Source organism: Gavia stellata, chromosome 11 (assembly GCF_030936135.1).
Source record: "Gavia stellata isolate bGavSte3 chromosome 11, bGavSte3.hap2, whole genome shotgun sequence".
Classification (NCBI taxonomy): domain Eukaryota; kingdom Metazoa; phylum Chordata; class Aves; order Gaviiformes; family Gaviidae; genus Gavia; species Gavia stellata.
This window is the reverse complement of record NC_082604.1, coordinates 394,951-414,369: the sequence shown is the minus strand read 5'-3', so window position 1 is coordinate 414,369 and position 19,419 is coordinate 394,951. Positions and strand designations below refer to the sequence as shown.

The 19,419-nt window shown below is 47.5% G+C and overlaps 1 pseudogene; it reads right to left on the bottom strand.

The window, feature by feature from the left end:
- Positions 1-7,585: 7,585 nt before the first annotated feature.
- LOC132317721 (hydrocephalus-inducing protein homolog) overlaps positions 7,586-19,419 on the bottom strand; it is a 71,379-nt pseudogene continuing 59,545 nt past the window's right edge.

The following is a 19,419-nucleotide window of genomic DNA, read 5'->3' as shown; positions in this document are numbered from 1 at the left end:
TTAAATTAAATTAAATTAAATTAAATTAAATTAAAGGAGGAAATGAAAACTCAAATGAAAGAATGAAATGAAATTACATGACATGAAATTAAATTATTTTTTAAAATGAAAGGCAATGAATAAAAGGAAAATCTGAAAGGAAAGTGATAAGTGTATTAAGTGGAAGGCTAAAAGGAAAGAATGTAATGAAAGAATGAAATTAAATGAAATCATGACATGAAATGTAAGAATTAAAGTATGAAATCAAATGAAATAAAATGAAACAAAATTAAATGAAATGAAAAATGAAGTTATTAAATAATGAAAAGAAATCGAATGAAATAATGAAAAGAAGTGAAAGGATGAAATGGAATGAACTGAACTGAACTGAAATTAAAGGAAATTAAAGGAAATAATGCAATGAAATTCAATGAAACAATGAGATGAAATGGTGAAATGAAATGAAATAATGAACTGAAAGGAAATAATGCAGTAAGATTAAGTGAACTAAAATGAAATGAAAGAACGAACAGAAATGAAAGAAATTTAAATGACAGAATAAATAACATTAATAAGATTTAAAAAGAAAGTGAAATTAAAGAATTACATAAAATAATGAACTATCATGCAGTAAACGAATCAAGGGAAATAAAAAATGAAATGAAATGAAATGAAATGAAAGAAAGAAAAGTAAGAATGAAATAATTAAGTCCAATAATAAATGAAGGAATGAAATGCAATGCAATTAAATGATATGAAATAATGAAAAAAAAAACCAAACAAATTAATTGAAAGAATGAAAAGAAATTAAATAAAATCATCAAACGAAACTAAATGAAATAATGAATTCATTAAAAAAAGGAAATCATGAACTGAAATGAAAAAATGAGTTAATGAAATAAAATGAAATGAAAGAATAAAATAAAAAATAAAATATAAAATAAAATAAAATAAAATAAAATAAAATTACATGGAATGAAATGAAATGAGAAAAAAGAATGAAATCAGATGAAGAAATGAAGGAATTTTTTAAAAATATTGACATTAAACAGAAGACTAAACAAATCAAAGATTGAAATTAAATGGAAGAATAAAAACAATTGAAAGAATGAAACTAAAAAAAGCAATGAAATTAAATGATGAAATGAAATGTAAGAATGAAATGAAATGAAGCAATTAATGGAAATCAAACAAAAGAGTGAAATGCAATAAAATAATGAAATGAAATGAAAGAAAATTAAATGAAATTAATGACAATGAAATTAAATAAATTGCAATGAAATGTAAGAATGAAATGAAATTGAAAGACTGACATGAAATGAAGGCATGAAATGAAATAAAATAAAATTAAATGAAATGAGAGAATCTATTTAAAGATTGAAATAATTAAATGGCATGAGAGAATGGAAGAAAATTATAAAATGAATTTAAATGACTATCATGAAATGAGTAAGTGAAATGAAAGGAAATGAAATGAAAAAATGAAATGTAAGAAAAATTAAATGAAGGAATTTAAATGAAAGAATGAGATGTAAAAATGAAACGAAATAATGAAACAATAAAGGAATAAGAGAATGAAATGAAAAATTACATGCAAAGAAAGAATGAAAAGACTGTATTATATGAAATGAAATGAAATGAAATGAAATGAAATTAAATTAAATTAAATAATGAAATAACCGAAGAATGGGTTGAAAGAATGAAATACAATGCAATGCAATGCAATGCAATGGAAAAATTATAGGAAATTAATTGAAAAATAAAAAAGGAAAAGAAAGAAAGTAATGACAGGATTAAACTGAAGAATAATATGAATGAAATTAAAAGAATGAAGTGAAAGTATGAAATAATGAAATTAAATGAAATAATGAACTTGAAAGAAAAAAGAAATTAAACTAAATCATATTAAGTGAAACAAAACTAAATGAAATTAAGTTAAAGAATGATATCAAAGAATGAAGTGAAAAATGAAGGAATTAGTTTAAATGTAATGAAATGTAATGTAATGTAACCGAATTTAATGAAATGAAATGAAATTATTAAAAAAGGAAATGAAATGAAAGAGGGAAATTAAAGGAAAGAATGAATTTAAATAAAAGGCATGAAAATAAATGAAAGAATGAAAGAGAATAAAATGAAAGAATGCCTTGAAAAATGACATGAGAGAACAAAATGAAATTAAATGAAAAATGAAAAATTAAATGAAAGATGAAATTAAAGAATGCAATGAAATAAAATGACATTCAATGAAATAAAATTAAATTTTAAATGAAATTGAATGGAAGAATGAAATGAAATCAAATGCAATGAAATTAAATTAAATTAAGGAATGAAAGGCAATGAAATAAAATTAAAAAGCAAAAGAAAGTAATAAGTGTAGTAAATGAAAAACAGAAATGAAAGAATGATAGAATGAAATGAAAGAATGAATTCATGAAATGAAATCATGCACTGAAATGAAATCATGCACTGAAATGAAATGGAAATAGGCACTGAAAGGAAATAATGAAATAATGCACTGAACTGAACTGAAATTAAACTAAATTAAATTAAAACAAAACAAAATGAAATTAAATGAAAGAATGATATTGAAGAATGAAGTGAAAGAATGTAGGAATGAAATTGAATAAAATTAAATGTAATTAAATGTATTGTAATGTAATGAAATGAAATACTGAAATGAAATAATTAAAAACTTGAAGGAATGAAATTGAAAAATGACTAAAGATTACATGAAAAAATCAAATGAAATTGTATTAAATTAAATTAAGGATGAAATGAAATGAAATTAAATTAAATGAAATGAAAGGAAAGAAGGTAATGAAAGAATGAAATTAAATAAAAAGACATTAAAATAAATGAAAGAATGAAAATGAAATGTGAAATTACTAGAAATTAAATGAATTTAAATGAAATGTAATTAAATTAAGTTAAATTAAACATTGAAATTAAATGAAATGATGTTATGAAATGAAATTATGAAATGAGATGAAATCATAAAGTGGAATCATGAAATGACAATATGAAATGAAATGAAATGAAATGAAATGAAATGAAATGGAATTAAATGAAATGAAAGAATGAATTGAAATGAAAATATTTTATTTCTTTATAGCATTATTTAATTGAGTTATTTAATTATTTCATTATATCTTTACAGTATGTCTTTATTTCATTGCTTCCTTATTTTATTATTCTTTTCATTATTTCTTTTTGTTAGTAGTTCATTTTCTCATGTCACTATTTCATTCTTAAGTTTCATTTCATTTCATGCCATGTCATTCCTTCATTTAATTTTTCATTTCTTTCATTCATTTGGTTTCTTTCATTTTTTCTTTCACTCTCTCTTTTCATTTTCCATTTTCTTTCATTTTTCATCTCCTTCTTTCATTTCCTTTCTTTTCATTGAATTTCATTTTAATCTTTCATGTAATTTGTCGTTTCATTCTTTAACCAGGGGTTTTACGGCATCATAGGGGAAGACAGGGAGTCGGACATGCGCTACCTCTTCGGCGATTTAGACCGTGCAAGAGAAAAGCACCTTAGAGATGACCAGGAGGCGGCCCTGAGGCCCCTTATAAAGACAGAAATAAATGTCGGGGTGTGGAATTTGGATAAGGAGGTGGGATTCCTGTGCACAAAGAACCATTAAGACTGACCTTGGCATCTCTTGGCATCTCTTGTGCGACCCGGGGGAGTGGAGACTCGCCTGCAGATAAGGAGGGGGCCCCGTGGAGGCAGGACAGCTCTGCTTGTGGTGGGCAAAGACAGCGAGATAACAGGAACCTGAATGGGTCTTTGTTTCTTCCAAAGGCTTCGTGTCCCATCACTGACCTTTGCCTCATTACCGGTGAAATGCATATTCCAACTCACACCCTGCATATGCTAATGAAGACTACAGAGATCATGCTAAACATGTATGACTATAGCACTCGTCTCTCCACCCAAATCATGCTACATGTCACATATGGGGGGGACCTCGTAGTTTTTGGGGATGAAAGACAGAGAAAATGATTGTTAAAGTGGGAGAGAAGAACCTCGACACCTGACGGAGCAGTTGACGGGCTGCGTTCTCTTCCCCCACCCCAGGCAGGGACGCCTCTCTGGGTACGCGCTGCGCCTCTCACCCTCCGGGTGACAGTTATCCCCGGGTTCGTGTATTACTGTCAAGTTTGCTAGCAAGATTAACCTTAATTAGTAGCACTATTGCAGTTAGTGACTTTATCAACAGCAATCTCAAATCTGGTTCTGTCGCTTTCAATAAAATAACTGATTTCGATTTTTGTGCACCTGCTCAGTGCAAGTCCTTTCTCTGGGGCTCTGATAAACGAATCAGTGAAAGTCCCGGGACTCTGACAGACAAATTTTGAAACCACATTCCTTTTAACGCAACATGAGGCTGATGAGGAACCGGAAATAACAACCCACACCGTTCCTTATTCCCCCACCGATATAGCAAAAATTCAGGAGAAATACTCAAGAGAATCAGGAGAAACAGAGACAGAATATGTGTGGAGAGTCTCGCTTATGGATGGGGATACTATAATGTTGTCCGAGGAGGTGCCCAGGAGTCACTCAATTATGGACAGAGAATGGGGTTTATGAACACAGGAGGGACTAAGGCTCAGGGAAACCTCCGAAGGATAGCGGGACAAGGGGAACGGAAACAGCAGCATGCCACAGGCCCCTGTTCCCAAACCCATCAAAGAAGGATGCCGAACACTCGGTCGGGATCGTAGGAGATACGCTCTGTGGGCCGAAGGCATTGCAAAAGGGATTCCGAGGGAGGTCATGGACAAATTGCCCACACCTAACCTGGAGGCATTCATCAGGACATGGAAAGGACTCCAGGAAAGCCAATGGCTCCCTCCTATCCTGAGAAAGGCCGGAGCCAAACGCCCTCTCCAACCCACCGCATAGGGACTTGATTGATTTAAGGGGCCCTGGTTTGGGAAGCTCCCCTTAACCTGTATGCCTGCACAGCCACCGATGCCCATAGAGGGGAGCATAAAATTGACACTCGGTGCATTATCCCTTCCTTTTAAAACCGGTCCTCGTTGGACTGGGGTTTCTGGGTTTTCTGTTCTCTTTTAGGAGGAAATATCACAGGTGGTTAGAGAAGACCTACAGTCAAGCCTATAATGAACAGTGATTGTGAGCATTTGCAGCCGGCGTAGATCAACAGGCTAGTAACTGCACAAACCATAGCTGCTGGCTCGCTGATCTTTGCGGAATGTGTCTACTGGCACCACGAACGTTGGTTTGGGGGATCCTTTTCCTCTCCCTTACTGCCACAAGCGGATGGGGAGATGAGGCCCCAAACCTTGCCTGGGAAATGATAAAGGGCTTTATGAGAATATGGGGGGCAACCGGATCAAGGAGGATATATTACTTTACCCCGAGCAGCTGAAGAGGGGCTGAGATTTTTCATGATGCCGGTGAATTTGAGGTTTATTTTGAACACGACTAATGCCACCTCTCTTACATTTTTGGCAAAGAAGTGGACAACTGTAAACCCTGATAGCCAGGTACGATGGAAGGGTAAGCCACTGATGGGAGGTGACATCTGTGAAACATGGAAGGAGCCTCCTCATTTGTCTAGGAATGCCACGTTAATGAATCTGCGCTGTAATGTTACCAGGCCTTTGTTTAATGTAACGGACCTGTCTCCAATAGAAGGATCAAACCCTTTGTTACGATGTGGCAATTTGTCTAGCGGTAATATTAATTTTGAAAACAGTAATTGTCAGTATCCATGTAGACCTTATCTGTGGGATCCGATGCTCCATCCTCTCCGGAAGCCTGATCCCTTTGAAGCCAACTATACCACAAAGTGGGAACCAAGTTGCCGCATCCAACTCCCCAAGAGAACATAAAGGTCTCCAAAAGACGGAACTAATCTGATCTGGGCCTGGTCTGGATCTACTACAACGCAACCGCCCCAAGACCCTCAATTCAAACCACCCATTGGGGGCCACCCAGTCCTCTTTTTAACTGTACCAAGGTGATGACATGTGACACTGGACCTGGAGATCCTCCTGAAACATGGTTGATTAGTAGGCTCAGGACCCTGATCAGAGATACGTGCACCTGTTGGGGATATGCATCAAAAGGGTGGCAAAATCAAGATTCACCTTGTAACACCACCAATACCTCCTACATTCCCTCAGGCGGCATGCCACATACGCATTGTCCTATAAAGGGAACCCCCCAGAGACAGAGCCGCAAATAACTGTCGTAAGGTTTGCTGACCATTATAATTGCAAGGCAGCTGTATACACGGCTCCTCTGGAATTGGCTTGGGGATGTTCCGATGGAAAGTTTTATTCATATTTAACATTGGAACAACGTGCGGGATTGAAGTGTGGTGTTGGAATCCCCTCTTTGTGCCCCTCTAGAGTATTTAGTTTCACATCCCACCACCACAGAACACACACAGAACACAGTAATAACCCCACAGCACGGCCCGGGTGGGCGACACACCGAGTTGAGATACCTGACTGTTATACCCCAGGGATGGTAATTTCTTTAATGTTGGAAAACATGTTTATCCCGTATCACAGAATCACTAAGGTTGGAAAAGACCTGTAAGATCATCAAGTCCAACCATCAACTAACACCACCACCAGTAAACCATGTCTCGCAGTGCTACGTCCACAAGTTCCTTGAACGCTTCCAGCAATGGTGACTCCACCACCTCCCTGGGCAGCTTATTCCAGTGTCTCACCACTTTCTCAGTATAGAAGTTTTTCCTAATATCCAGCCTAAACCTCCCCTGGTGCAACTTGAGGCCATTTCCTCTTGTCCTGTCACTAGTCACTTGGGAGAAGAGACCAACACCCACCTCACCACAACCCCCTTTCAGGTAGTTGGAGAGAGTGATGAGGTCTCCCCTCAGCCTCCTCTTCTCCAGACTGAACAACCCCAGCTCCCTCAGCCGCTCCTCACAAGACTTGTGCTCCAGACCCCTCACCAGCTCCGTCGCCCTTCTCTGGACACGCTCCAGCACCTCAAGGTCCTTCTTGGAGTGAGGGGCCCAAAACTGAACACAGCATTCGAGGTGCGGCCTCACCAGCGCCAAGTACAGGGGCACAATCACCTCCCCACTCCCGCTGGCCACACCATTTCTGATACAGGCCAGGATGCCTTCTTGGCCACCTGGGCACGCTGCCGGCTCACATTCAGCCGGCTGTCAATCAACACCCAGGGGTCCTCTTCTGCGGGGGAGCTTTCCAGCCACTCGTCCCCAAGCCTGGAGCGTTGCATGGGGTTGTTGTGACCCAAGTGCAGGACCCGGCACTTGGCCTTGTTGAACCTCATACAATTGGCCTCAGCCCATCGATCCAGCCTGTCCAGATCCCTCTGCAGAGCCTTCCGACCCTCCTGCCCAACTTGGTGTGGTGTGCAAACTTGCTGAGGGAGCACTCACCTTACTCTTCCTTCTTCACACTTACTCTTCCTTCTTTATGCTGACTCTTCCTTCTTTTTCCTTTTACCCCTTGTTTGAGAATTATATAACTATACAGGGAGTTAGGGATATTCTATCACTTTTGTCTGCAACTAATAAAGGATTTCTATTGACTCTCCCGGTCACTTGGTGTTAAGCTCGCCTTTATTTCTCTGCAGGGGATCACAAAACCAAAACAGAACTTGTCCTTTAACCCAGGGCTTTAGGACTCGGCTTGCCATAGAAGGTGCAGGTTTTCCTCTTGCCGTTCATCATGGCACTGAAGTTGATGAGCGAGGCAGGGTAAGTGCTGGACTTGCTGAACACGGCTTTTGCTGTCACCCTTACTGGGATGATGGCAATGGTCTCGCCTCCTTCACAGATGCTGGGCTCAATCACCTGCAACCGGAGGAGGGGTTGGTAAATGCAGCAGAGGACAGCCTCTATCTCTGTCCCCTGATGCCACCCCATCTCTGTCCCCATCAGCTCACCCTCCCTGGTTAAATGCCTCCTCCAGAGCCAGAGCTTCAGCTCTGCTTAGGAAGCATCACAAATGGTTTCTGAAAGACTTTATTGCATATGGATGAGAGAGGATTCCCCAACTAAAGCCTTCCTTCCCGAAGACACAGGTCCTGCTTACACTCCCAAGACACGGTGTGCTAACACCGCCTGGCCCAGGCAGCTCACCTGGCACTGCAGGATGGGTTTGTCCTCAATGTTCATTTCCATCTTGGGGTGGAAGAGCAGCTGGACCTGCACGGGGTGCCCGGAGGCAGTCAGCATGCCCTTCTGCGGCTGGAGAGTGAAGTGGGATGCCAAGTCGCCTATGTCGGTATCCACGGTTTCCAGCTTGAAACTGGGGTGAAAGGGAAGGAACAGACCTCTGCAGTTAAAAATACCGGTGCCACCAGCACAGCCGGGACTTTGCATAGGACCATAAAAAGTAATACAAGGTAAAGGGTACAGCTCTGCTCGGGGAATCCCAGATCTTGACACAGACAGCAGACAATCAGCACTGCTGTAAGCTGACACCAAAGTTCTTCATTCCCTCCTTTCAAGAGTCTCATAAAGAGAAATGAGCTGACCCTCAAAGGCGGCAATGAATCTCAGCAGTGAGGGGCTTACATTTCAGGGTCTCTCCTTCTGGTTCCTGCTGAGCTGTGAAGAACTGCTGGTGCGTGGCTGGATGCTCTATTAAAGTATTTGAGATTAGAGAGCCCAGGTTTTGTATTTACTTGCACCATGAGGTAGCCAGCATGGGAACAGGTTCTAACCATGGACAGAAGGAGAATGCAGGCCTGGGCAGGTGGTGGCACCATGCACTCATGGACCCCGCAGCTGGACCCACCTGCACGCAATCTCGTACTTCCCTTGGTTCTTCAGAGTCAGCACTTGCTTTGCATCATCCAGGACCTTAAGCATCCCAAAATCCACGCTGCCACCTGCACCTGCAGAAAACCTGCAGAGAGAGGTAAGAAATGGTGAGTATTTGTGAGCTGCTGCAGACTACACCAGGTGACAAGATACAGATTTGGAGTTCTCAGGTGGCACAAAACCCTTCTCGGCAAGTTTCCCTTCTGGGAAGTTTTCTCTAGCTACTTTGCTGCCCCTTCCCTTACTCAGAGAATATCTGTAGGGTTTAGCAGCTAAGGAGCTCGCTTTCCATCTCCTTGCTTCCAAGCACAGATCCAACCACTCTATGTGCCATGCCGAGCCTTCAGAAGTTGCCAACTGCTTGTTCACATCACTGTTGTTTCAAAGCCCCCAAATCCATCTGCACATGAAGTTGCACACTTCAAAGCTTGGAGGTGGGAGACTCAAGGCTCTCTCTGTGCCCTGACAGTGCTTCACTCCACGCAGCTTGCAGGATACGTGTGTTACGTATCCGTGCCACGCTTGCATGGTACCCCATCCCGTCCCAAGTGCTTTGGTTGCCCACCTGCCAAGGCAATGCCATGCACCCGGACTACTTGGCTTCGGGGGCATCCACTCACCTTTAGACATGCTGATGCTCAGAGCAACATCATACACCTCCGCAAGGATTTGGATATTTTCAATCTGAACGATCCCCAGCATGTTTTCTGCACCTGAAACCTGAGATGGCACGAAACAAACACTGCTTAGACCATTCTCCTCAATTCTTTTGCTAGACAATATACGAGGAGGCCTTGCCTCTTCCGGCTGCTTCCACCATGGCCTCCCCTGCTTGACAAGCATTTGTGGACTCCTAAGCTTTCCTAATCTGTTCATTTCATGGGCTGACCCAGTGAGACTCTGACGCAGTAAGAAACCCTGTCAGCCCACCTCGGCACTCCTCTAGCAGCAGTGTTGCTGCTAAAGCACCCTGGGAAGCAAGGCGATGTTAGAGCAACCACAAGAAGTGTGAGGTGTCCCAGAGCATTGACGACCAACCCTCTCCTCTTCAACCACCCAGCACCCTCACTGAAACACAGCCCCTAAACCATGGGGAACAAAATCCCAGGCTGAGAGTTTGTTGCTCTATGTTAAAAGCCCCAGATGGACTCCAGGATGGCTGCAGGGAGCACACCCAAGTCTGGACAACCAAACGACAGCATTCAACCATGCACAGCAGCAAAGTTGGTGTTGTACGGGCTCAGGATGAAGCCTTGTAACCCAGACGTAAGCCACACAGAGGCAGCACCTCTTCCTGAGGTGCTGTACAGCAGTACATCTCTTCCGGACTCCACAGCATACTTGCCCCATGAAGCTCAGCTACAAGAGCACCCTAGGAGTCACCTAGTTTCCAAAACGTTATCCTTCAGTGAGAGTCCCTTGCTGCTAAGGGCCTGGCCCTCAGCAATGCAGGTAGAAAGGAATCTCCGGAAGGCTCATCCTTTTGCCCTTTTGGCAGGGTACCCTTCAAGCACAGTCTCCATCCGTAAAAGCACAGCGATCACTCTGCCCTGCTCTGCCAGGGAGGGCACAGTCCTCCTCACCTCCAGTCGGATGATCTTTTTAATGCTCAGAGCCTTTGTGGCCTTGAAATAGAGATGCACGCCAAACTCTGTGCGGGGAGCAACGATGCCCTCATCTTGTGACGTGGAGAAGTCCTCGCCGAGGTTTTCCAGCCCACTGACCCGCCAGGCCACGGGCAGTGGGGCGCTGTTTTGCAGCACCAGGGTCTTGCTGTCCCTCCTGTAGAGACAAGAAGACACTCAGCACCGGTTGCTCAATGGTCGTGCTAGCCTTGCAACTGAATGCAACTTGGAGTAGCCCTAGCCATGCGTATGAAACCATATTTTAATGGTTTCTCTATGTCACAAGTCTGAGAGGTGAGGTCCTTGGGGGGCAGCTTGGTGTTACAAGTGTATCCAACAGAAGGCAGATAAGGAGGAACAACTGGACTGCTCTGCAACCAGCAGACAAGATACAAATGCATCGAGATGCCCATGGCACAGCATTGCTGGGGGGGCTATGGAGCTCGCGGCTGTTATAGGATATCGAAGCCAGCGAGGAATGGTGAGCAAGAGACTGGGAATTGCTGGGAGAAAAAGGGATGCTAGCCCAGCCAGCTGGGCAAAACCTCCCTGGCCTCTCCCTTGTCCCTGCCCCTCCCTTGTCCCTGCCTCTCCCTTGTCCCTGCCTCTCCCTTGTCCCTGCCCCAGACGCTTCTCAGGATCCTACAGACTTCATATGCAAGAGTGGATTCAGGGCCCACAGGAGCGAAGATGGCACCAGGCTGCAGTGAAGTGATGGAGATGACACTGAAGTCCTCCTCCTGTTGCCACAACAGACATAAAATAGGTGAAGGGCTTTGCGTTATTACCTGTCCCACGTCTTTCTTCAGCGCCTTCCTCCTCCTCCTCTCCACATTCAACTTTAGAGTCCACCTTGCTGGACTGGCTTTCCTCGAAAATGGAGGAGGGAATGACTGAGTTATGGGATGAGATGGTGTGAACAATCCCAGCAGAGTGCTTTCCTCCTTGATCTGACACAGACTGGATATCTTCAAAGTTTGCTGAGGAGGAAGGACATGGGGAGGGAAGAAGAGGGTGAACATGGCCAAGCAATCTGCTCTTTGCCATTCGCCACTTTGCATGGCCACATGCAAAAGACAGAAAATTTTCCCAAAAAGCAAACTCCCAAGGCAGAGTTTCCCTGCCCAGGGAAGCCTGCCCAGGCTGTCTCTGCCCTCAGGAGAATTTTGAGCTTGTGCTTTTGTTGCCGGGAAGGAGCAAACACAAAAGAGCTAGTGATATTAGACCTGGGTCTACCGGCTGAAGAACTCATCCAGTCCTACTCCTTGTGGATGAGGGACACAAGGGGATAACCTGATTATTTCCCCAGTCCATGCTAGGCAGATATGAGCTTGCTTAGACTGCACTCAGGGCTGGCAGAGGATGCGCATTCCAAGCCACAGACTTTCACCCGGGAATTCCTCCACCAAGCTGGGCAACAGGTGGCTGCTAAAAGCATGGGCTTTCCATGGAGAACAAGGTCATGGAGAGCTCAGGGGAGGTGGGCTGGACTCCCTGCTGTGTCCACACTCAGGACAGCCAATGCCAAACCCTCACCGTTGTCCTGGCCTGCTGGTTCCCCAGTCTTGTGCTTTGCCTGCTCATCCTGCAGTCTTTTCTGGTCCTGATAGTACTCCAGCACCTCTGGGGGCAGCTTCTCACCCGGGGCATGCGGAGGCAGCAAGAAGGTGTTGTGGCAATTTTAGTCCTTGAGCATCCGCAGGATCTGTGTGCGTAGGGAAGAGAAACCATAGATGGGATGTGTTTCTTGACCTGCATCCCATGAACAGACTCCCCAGCCAACCTGTCTTCTCCCTCATTCCTTCCTCCCAACAACATGGACTATCCAAGCCCCTCCACAGCCTGTCAGCCCAGCTGGCTAACCCTGAAATGCCACCAGGCTTTGCCCTGGGGACTGCCTCCATCTCCCCGGCACAAGCCTGGGAACGCTGGAGCCCTGTGGAGCTACGGGAGCATGCACGTGCAGACCAGACCTTCCCTCTCACCTGCTCCTCAGCAAGGTACTGCTGGTCGAACTCCAGCGAGTAAAACTCGATGGGGAACTCGCATGGGTTCTTCACCACCACCGTCCCCTCCGCCCCACGGCTGTACGGCAGCACCGCTCCCAGCTCAAGCACTGCGGGGCTCAACTCCAGCTGTGGCTCCAGCCCCTGCCCCGAGACCTGCAGCTGGAGGGGCTGGCTGCTCTGGCAAATGTTAATCTTCAGCTCGCTTCTGTAGGACTTCTGAAAAGAGAGAAGTGCAGAGAGCTCCTCCATGAAGTCCCAGGTGACAGGGCCTCAAAGTTAACCCTTGCCCCAAGGTCAGGGATGTTACCAGTACCTGTAAGGTGAATGGAAAACAGATAGTAACTTATAGCAGGGGCTACGGCACCTGCATGCTGGCTCTGAGTAATTGGGATGAATCCTGCTGTGAAGTGGAACTGCATATTTGGGGATCAGATGGATCTAAAACAGACTACCACGTTTCCACTAGTCATGAGGAAGCACAATGCTCATAAGAAAGGTCCTCGTGGGTGGACTCAGCTCCCACAGCACTCAGGGGCTGCTTCACCTCCTTCTTCAGGGTTATGATGTTGCCCAGACACAGTCCTGGAACTCATGCATCAGGCAAACATCACCTACATGAAGGAGGCAGATGAGCTCTCACTGGCTAGAGATAAGGGTCTTCCTCTCTGCTCAATGCTTGGCTCTAAAGCCAGACAAGATGGTTACAGCTCTACTAGCAATTCAAACATCCCTGGGACGCTTCCTAGGTGTGGAAGCACTCGTGTCCATACTGTTACCCACTGCCAGTTTCGAAGTCATGGTGGCTACACACAGACTGCCTTTGGGAATGCTCCATCTTTTATGCTGACTCCCAAACTGCCTGGGAACGTGCAGGCAGGCTGGGCCAGAGCCACAGGGACTGCTGGCAGCATACCACTACAGGTGGCTGTCCTGCCGTGCCCAGGAAGGGGTCTGGTGGCTCTTTTGTCTGCTGGTACCAGCAGCAGGATTAGCCTAGATCGGCCCTTCCAGGTTTAGTTATCCCCTGCGAGCGTGCCAGCCGCTCTGCACCAGGGCATTGCAGCCTGCAAACACGCCCATGCAAGGGGGAAAACGAGGGGAAACAGGCAGATTTCCCCCCATGCGCCGAGAGGGAGCCACACCGCAGTGCCCTGATGCTCTCTGTGCCAGCTCCCCATTGGCATTTCAAAGCCCCTCTCAGAAGAGTGTGCTGCAGGGGAAACTGAGGCACCGTGGGTACGGGGCTTGCAGAAAGCTCCATGTGCAGGCAGACCTCATCTCCTCCTCCCTGTGCCGGGCTCTTGTTACCACACTGCCCTGCCACACCTCCTGGGGGTGACACCTGCTGATCTCACCTCTTCTGGGGGTGAAAGCCTGACTCGCACGTTGCAGCGCTGTCCTGGGGCCAGGGCTCCAGCCGAAGGCAGCACCTTGAAAACACAGGGCTTGGCCTTCAACTCCTGCAGCAGCTTCTGATGCACCCTCACTGGCAAAGGTTTGTCCACCTGAGCACAAAAAACAATTGTGGGAGGTCTCCTTGGTCTGCGAGGACAGACCCTCGGGTCCTGCAGTGCTCTGAGATACTGTCACGGTGCTGAGAGCATCCGCATCCAGACCAGCCGTGGCCACCACTGCTCTAGAACTGGAGGGAAGACATATAAGCAGGGCAGGCAGATGGGGAGGCACTGTCCTTGGAGGAGGAATGGGGGAAGACGGCAGAGAAGTGAAGCATCAGCTAGTGAACAGGTCCAGGCGAACCAGATTTGCTCTGTACTCTCTAAAGCCTCCTCACACGAGCTGTAGCCCAAGTGCTCAGGCAGCCACAGGGGCAGAAAAGGCAAGAGAGGCAAAGAAAACCCAACCAAGAAGTTAGGCGCTACACATTGTCTGTGCTTTACCTTCTTAACAGGCTCATTCATGGTGATGAACCATTTACAGGGGACCTGGAGCTGATTGTGGAGCTGGGCGGTTTCTTCCTGGCACTGCACACACTGGACAGTGGAGAACTCCAGTCTGTCCCTGGAGAGGCAGAGGGACGGCACAGTCACGTTGGCACGGAGGTGGACGTGAAACGTGGGGCCTCTTGCTGCCTAGTGAAGGACAGAACATCCAGCTGAGAGCCCAAGTGACATCTACTGCTGTCCCCAACCTGCTGCCTGCCCCAAAAGGTGGTGTGGGCACAGGGAGGCAAGGGACCGTGAGGTACCTTGATGGGCAGGAGCACGTCCACGGCTCCCAGTGGCAGATTGGCACTTGGTGGGTCGAAGCACACTTCAAATGTCTTGGTCTTGCAGCAGGGCAGGTGCTTCACACGGTCCAGGTCTACGCTGAAACCTTGAACAGATGAAAATAAAGCAGCTGAGACACTCAAGCGACAGGAAATGTGTCACAAGCACGTTAAGGCCATACAGGTGTCCTGGCTGGCAGGTCTGTGAAGAAGAGGGCAGCTCTTTGCCTCTCTGGAGAAGCCTGCCACTCTTTCTCCCTTGCCACCGCTCAAGGAGAAAGGCTTTTCACAGCCAGAATCCAAGGTTCGCATGGTCAAAAGGAAACATAATAGCTGACGAGCACCGGTAATTCCTTTATCAGGCAACCCAGGGAAGGATGTGCAGACCTCTCCAAAGGAGAACTTCCAACTACGATTCCCACAGGCTGTGGTGCTCCCTGGAAAACAACTTAGAGACACCTGACCAGCCCTCAGGCACAGCGAGTCACCGTTTGATGGCACTGCAGCCTTACCTCAAGGCCTGTTTCGCAAGCCTATTTTAATACACCAGAGGACCTCACAGGCTGTTTGCTCAATAAAGGCTGAACAGAAGTGCTGTGACATTATGAACTCTAAACCAAAGCACTTCCAAACCACCAAGGGGCCATCTGTTTGCAACGCAAACCCACTGCGTGCACAAAAACTCAGATGATGCTCACGGTAGCCAAGAGCAGAAGATGCTCAGAGGTGACCACAGTGATCAGCACATCCAGCCCCTGCAATCACGTGTTAGGGCAGCCACAGGCAGGCCAGGTCTCTGAGCACTGCTGGCCAGGACAACTCAGGCTCCAAAGCACCAAGCAGGGGGTACTAAGGAGGACAAAGCTATAGAAATAAGCACTCAGAAAAACTCCCCATGTCCAGCGGCTTAAGCTAATCTGTCAGAGACAGCTCCTTCAAGCCCACGTGAAGTCTCCCCAGCACTGGTTACCTGTGTCACACAGGACACGTCCGTCAGTGTGAAAGGACACAGGGAACTGCCCGGTGTTGGTGATCTTCACGATGTGTGTGTGGATGTTCCTGAGAATGACATAGCCAAAGTCCAGGACATACTCGGGCAGCTCAGCTCTGAAAGGAGGAGTAAGGAGAGCCCTTAAACCACAGCCTGGCTATGTTTCCAAGTGGATGGAAGATGCAAATAAAGTGGGTATTTCTGTATTTACTGCTGTAAAAACTCAACTCTAGCCAGTGAAACCTGAGCCTTACCACCTGGTAATAAGTCTCTGGTAAGTCACGGGGAGTGTAGGTCCAAGGCTTTTTCTGCTACCAGTGGGACCTTAACAAAAAATTCATTTGTACTGCTCTGCAACCAGATCTGTCCCCAGAGGAGCACCGGTAAATGCAGTAATCAACACCTACAAGATTCATGGGAAGGTCCTTTGCCAGAGTAATCCCACTCAGGAAAACACCTAAACAATCTGTTTTGCAGAGCCTCTTCCTCCTGAACTGGAGCCTACAGTGCCCGTCCCTCCTCATGAAGGAGAAAAGGAAGGACAAGTTACTTAGGTAAGCCCTGCAGTCTCACCAGCACCCAAGCCACCTGATGTAGGGCTTGTCAAGGCTTTGTCAACCTGTGCCGTTCCCGGCTCTTTTTGCTTAGTGGGATCTGTTAGTTGGAACAAAGATGCCAGCTTTGAGCTGCCTCTTTCGGAGCTGGTCAGCAGGGATGCTGTCTGTGCTGTTTGGATGGGCTTGATGGTTGGCACTGGACCCCCTCAGCTCCAAGAACAGAACCCATCATCGGTGGGGAGCTGAGTCCCCAGCTATTCCCAGCTCTGCAGGCACAAGGAGCTCTCAGGAGCAGGGGTGTGCCGCCGGGTGTTACCCTCGGGGTGCCAGGAGATAGGGTACGGGAGTCCCCACTAACTTGAGAAGCCTCCGACGAGCACGCTGGTCAAAGGCAGTGTCCTCAGAGGGACCGGAGGCGAGAGCTTTCTGCTGCTCCAGGGCGTGTTCCTCTATCAGCACCTGCTCCGTCTGCATCTGCAGCTGGGTGTCGAACTGAGGAAAGCAAAGACAGTGGCTGGTTAGCAAAGGCCCTTCCCAAGGGAGAGGCTTGTCTATGAAAGAGGATCCCACCCTGCTTTGTTGAGAGGGGTGATGGGGTCCTCCTGTCTCCCTGCTCAGTCTCTGTGACACCTCCTGCTCTCTTAGACAGGACCTTATCTGGGGGGAAATGAACTCCAGCATCTTTGCCTGTCCGGTCACTGTTATAAAAGCTGATCTGGCCAGACAAACAGACAGACAAGCTGGGAACCTTTCAGCACTCCAAGTATTTGCCTACCCCCAGCCACTGCCAAAGCAGCTTGGACAAAAGCTCTCTCCAAAACGGAACCACAACAAAGCTGGTGCCTCTTGGAGACGAACACTGACAGCACGGTCCCAGGGCGCAGTCAGGCTGCTGCTATGAAGCTCTGTAAACCTGTCAGGGCTTGGCGTGTGAGTCACAAACACCCCAGCGATGACCTGCATCTCCATTCACAGAGTACCATAAATTCAATCACATGAGCATGGTCTTCAGGATCTCTCCCTGGGGTAGTCCGGGAGCTGGTGCATCTACAGGAGGGACAACTGCCAGAGGTGGGCAGCCCCCGGGGCAACGCTGAGCTGATGCGTGATCATGGCCAGATGCGGGCAGGGAGGTCCCAAGTGCCAGCAGGGCCCCGGGAAGCCTGCTGCAGGGTGCAAGGGGCCCAAGTGACACGGCAGGAGGGTGGCACATGACAAACGGGGCAGCAGCCGTTCTCACCACAGTGCCCGAGTTGTCCGTGGGTGGCTCCACAGCCGCAGCCTCCCCCAGAACCACTGCCTCATCCCTCTGGCTGTCTTAGTCCATCTTTGCTCTTGCCTCTGAGGATCTTCTCATACTGTTTGGTTCCTGAAGGAAGAAAACATCCACAAATAGAAGTGTGGGCACAGCACCATGCCCACTTAAGCTGGGAAGTCCCACTCCCCCGATGCTGGCCTCTCCCAGAAACAAACCCCTCGAGCAATCTATGCTGCTACTCCTCTCTGAATCCTGATGTTCACTCCCACCCATCTTCCTCCCCACAGAGGAGCATCTCATCCCCTGCAATGCGATGCAAAGCCAACCCTGACAAAATCCCTGCCAGCCTGCATTACAGCTTTCCCAAGCTTTTCTGTCTAGGCATCATCTTTGCAGGCCACCAACAGATACACTGGCAAGCTCTGCAGGATGGTTCCCGGGGCAAAGCCCACATGGGCTCATCTGCTAGACACTCAGGAAGCAACCAGAGGGTTGAGTGTTGGTCTGACAGCCCTGAAACCTCCAGGCCTGGTGGAGATGGGTGGGAGCTGCCCTATGGCCATATGATATGACATGGGGGAAAAAGCCAGGGACCTACCTGGGGAGCAGACAGGCAGTGCTCACCTTTGGTGTTCCTGGGCAGGTCCAAGTAGGTCCTGGGAAAGATCCCCTCTCCTTTGAGGGAGATCGCTTTCGGCTCCAGGTGACCCACTTGGACCTGGAAAGTCCTGCAAAAGACTCCCGGCACTCCTGGCAGGTAGTAGACTTTCAGCACTTGCTCCTTGCCAGGTCCAATGTAACCCTGCAGGGCATGAGAGAAGAGGGAGGGAATGCAAACCAAAGAGGGTTTGGTGGAGGGATGGCTCAGACGATAGACACGCTGAGAAGAGAAGGCAGGTTCTCAAAGAGAAGAAAGCATCAGACAACATCGCCTTCTAGCTCTCTTCTACCCAAAAGCTCAAGTCTCCTACACCAGGATGCACTGTGTCCTTCAGAGGGCCTGTAGGGATGCATTCCCACAGCACAGACTGCCCTGCGCTCAGCAGGAGCACAGCTCTTCTGCTAACGGTGTTTACCCTCTGCTAGCAAGAGCCAGACCGAAGAAATAAAAGCTCTTTTACCAGCCGCTGTGGAAGATCAGTGAAGTGCCTGCGCTCTCAGCAGAGCCAGCAGCAACTCTCACAGCACGTCAGTGGTTCCCAGGCTGCTGTCAAAGGGCCTCACCCCTTATTAACGACCCCAACCAAACATCTCCTGCCTGTGCGGTTACACCGAGGGTGCACGAGCCTATCTGGGCTCACGATGACCTGCAAACATACATCTCTGGAAACGCAGGAGCAGGGACGAGGATGAGATCTAGGGAAGAAGGTGTTGCCAGGAAGGTCACCTCCTCTCCAGGCTTCCAGAAGGACTGTCCGATCCCCGGGCTGGGCTCACGCCAGCCAGGTCGAGAGCAAACTCAAGCAGACGGCAACACAGCTCGGGGTGACAGGACACAGCCGCAGCTTTCCTCAGCTCGCCCTCTGCACGCGGGGCTGGACCCTCGGCTCCCCGCTCCCCTCCACGCTGCAGGGACAAGCTACCGAGCGGGACGGATCCTGCCACTTGGTCCCCCGAGCCCTTACTCCAGCACACAACACAGCTCCAGCGAAAGCGAGCCCTGTCAAGCTGCCAGGGCTGACAACGCTGTTACAGCAACAACTGCGCGGGTCTGAGCAGAGCTGTCTCTTCAGAAGCTTGCAGGAAGAGGGCATCAGCGTGTCATCCCTTGTAGGAGACAGGCATGGGGGAACGTGAAAGCCATTTGGCTTCCTCTTCCCATTGCAAAAAGTGTCCAAGATAGGAACACTGCTTCAGCTCAAAGTCATCCATGCAGGACTGAGAAGCTGGGATGGTGGGACACTGCAAACTCCTCTCCTTGCTATTCCAGCCCTGCTCCTCCCTGGCCCCCT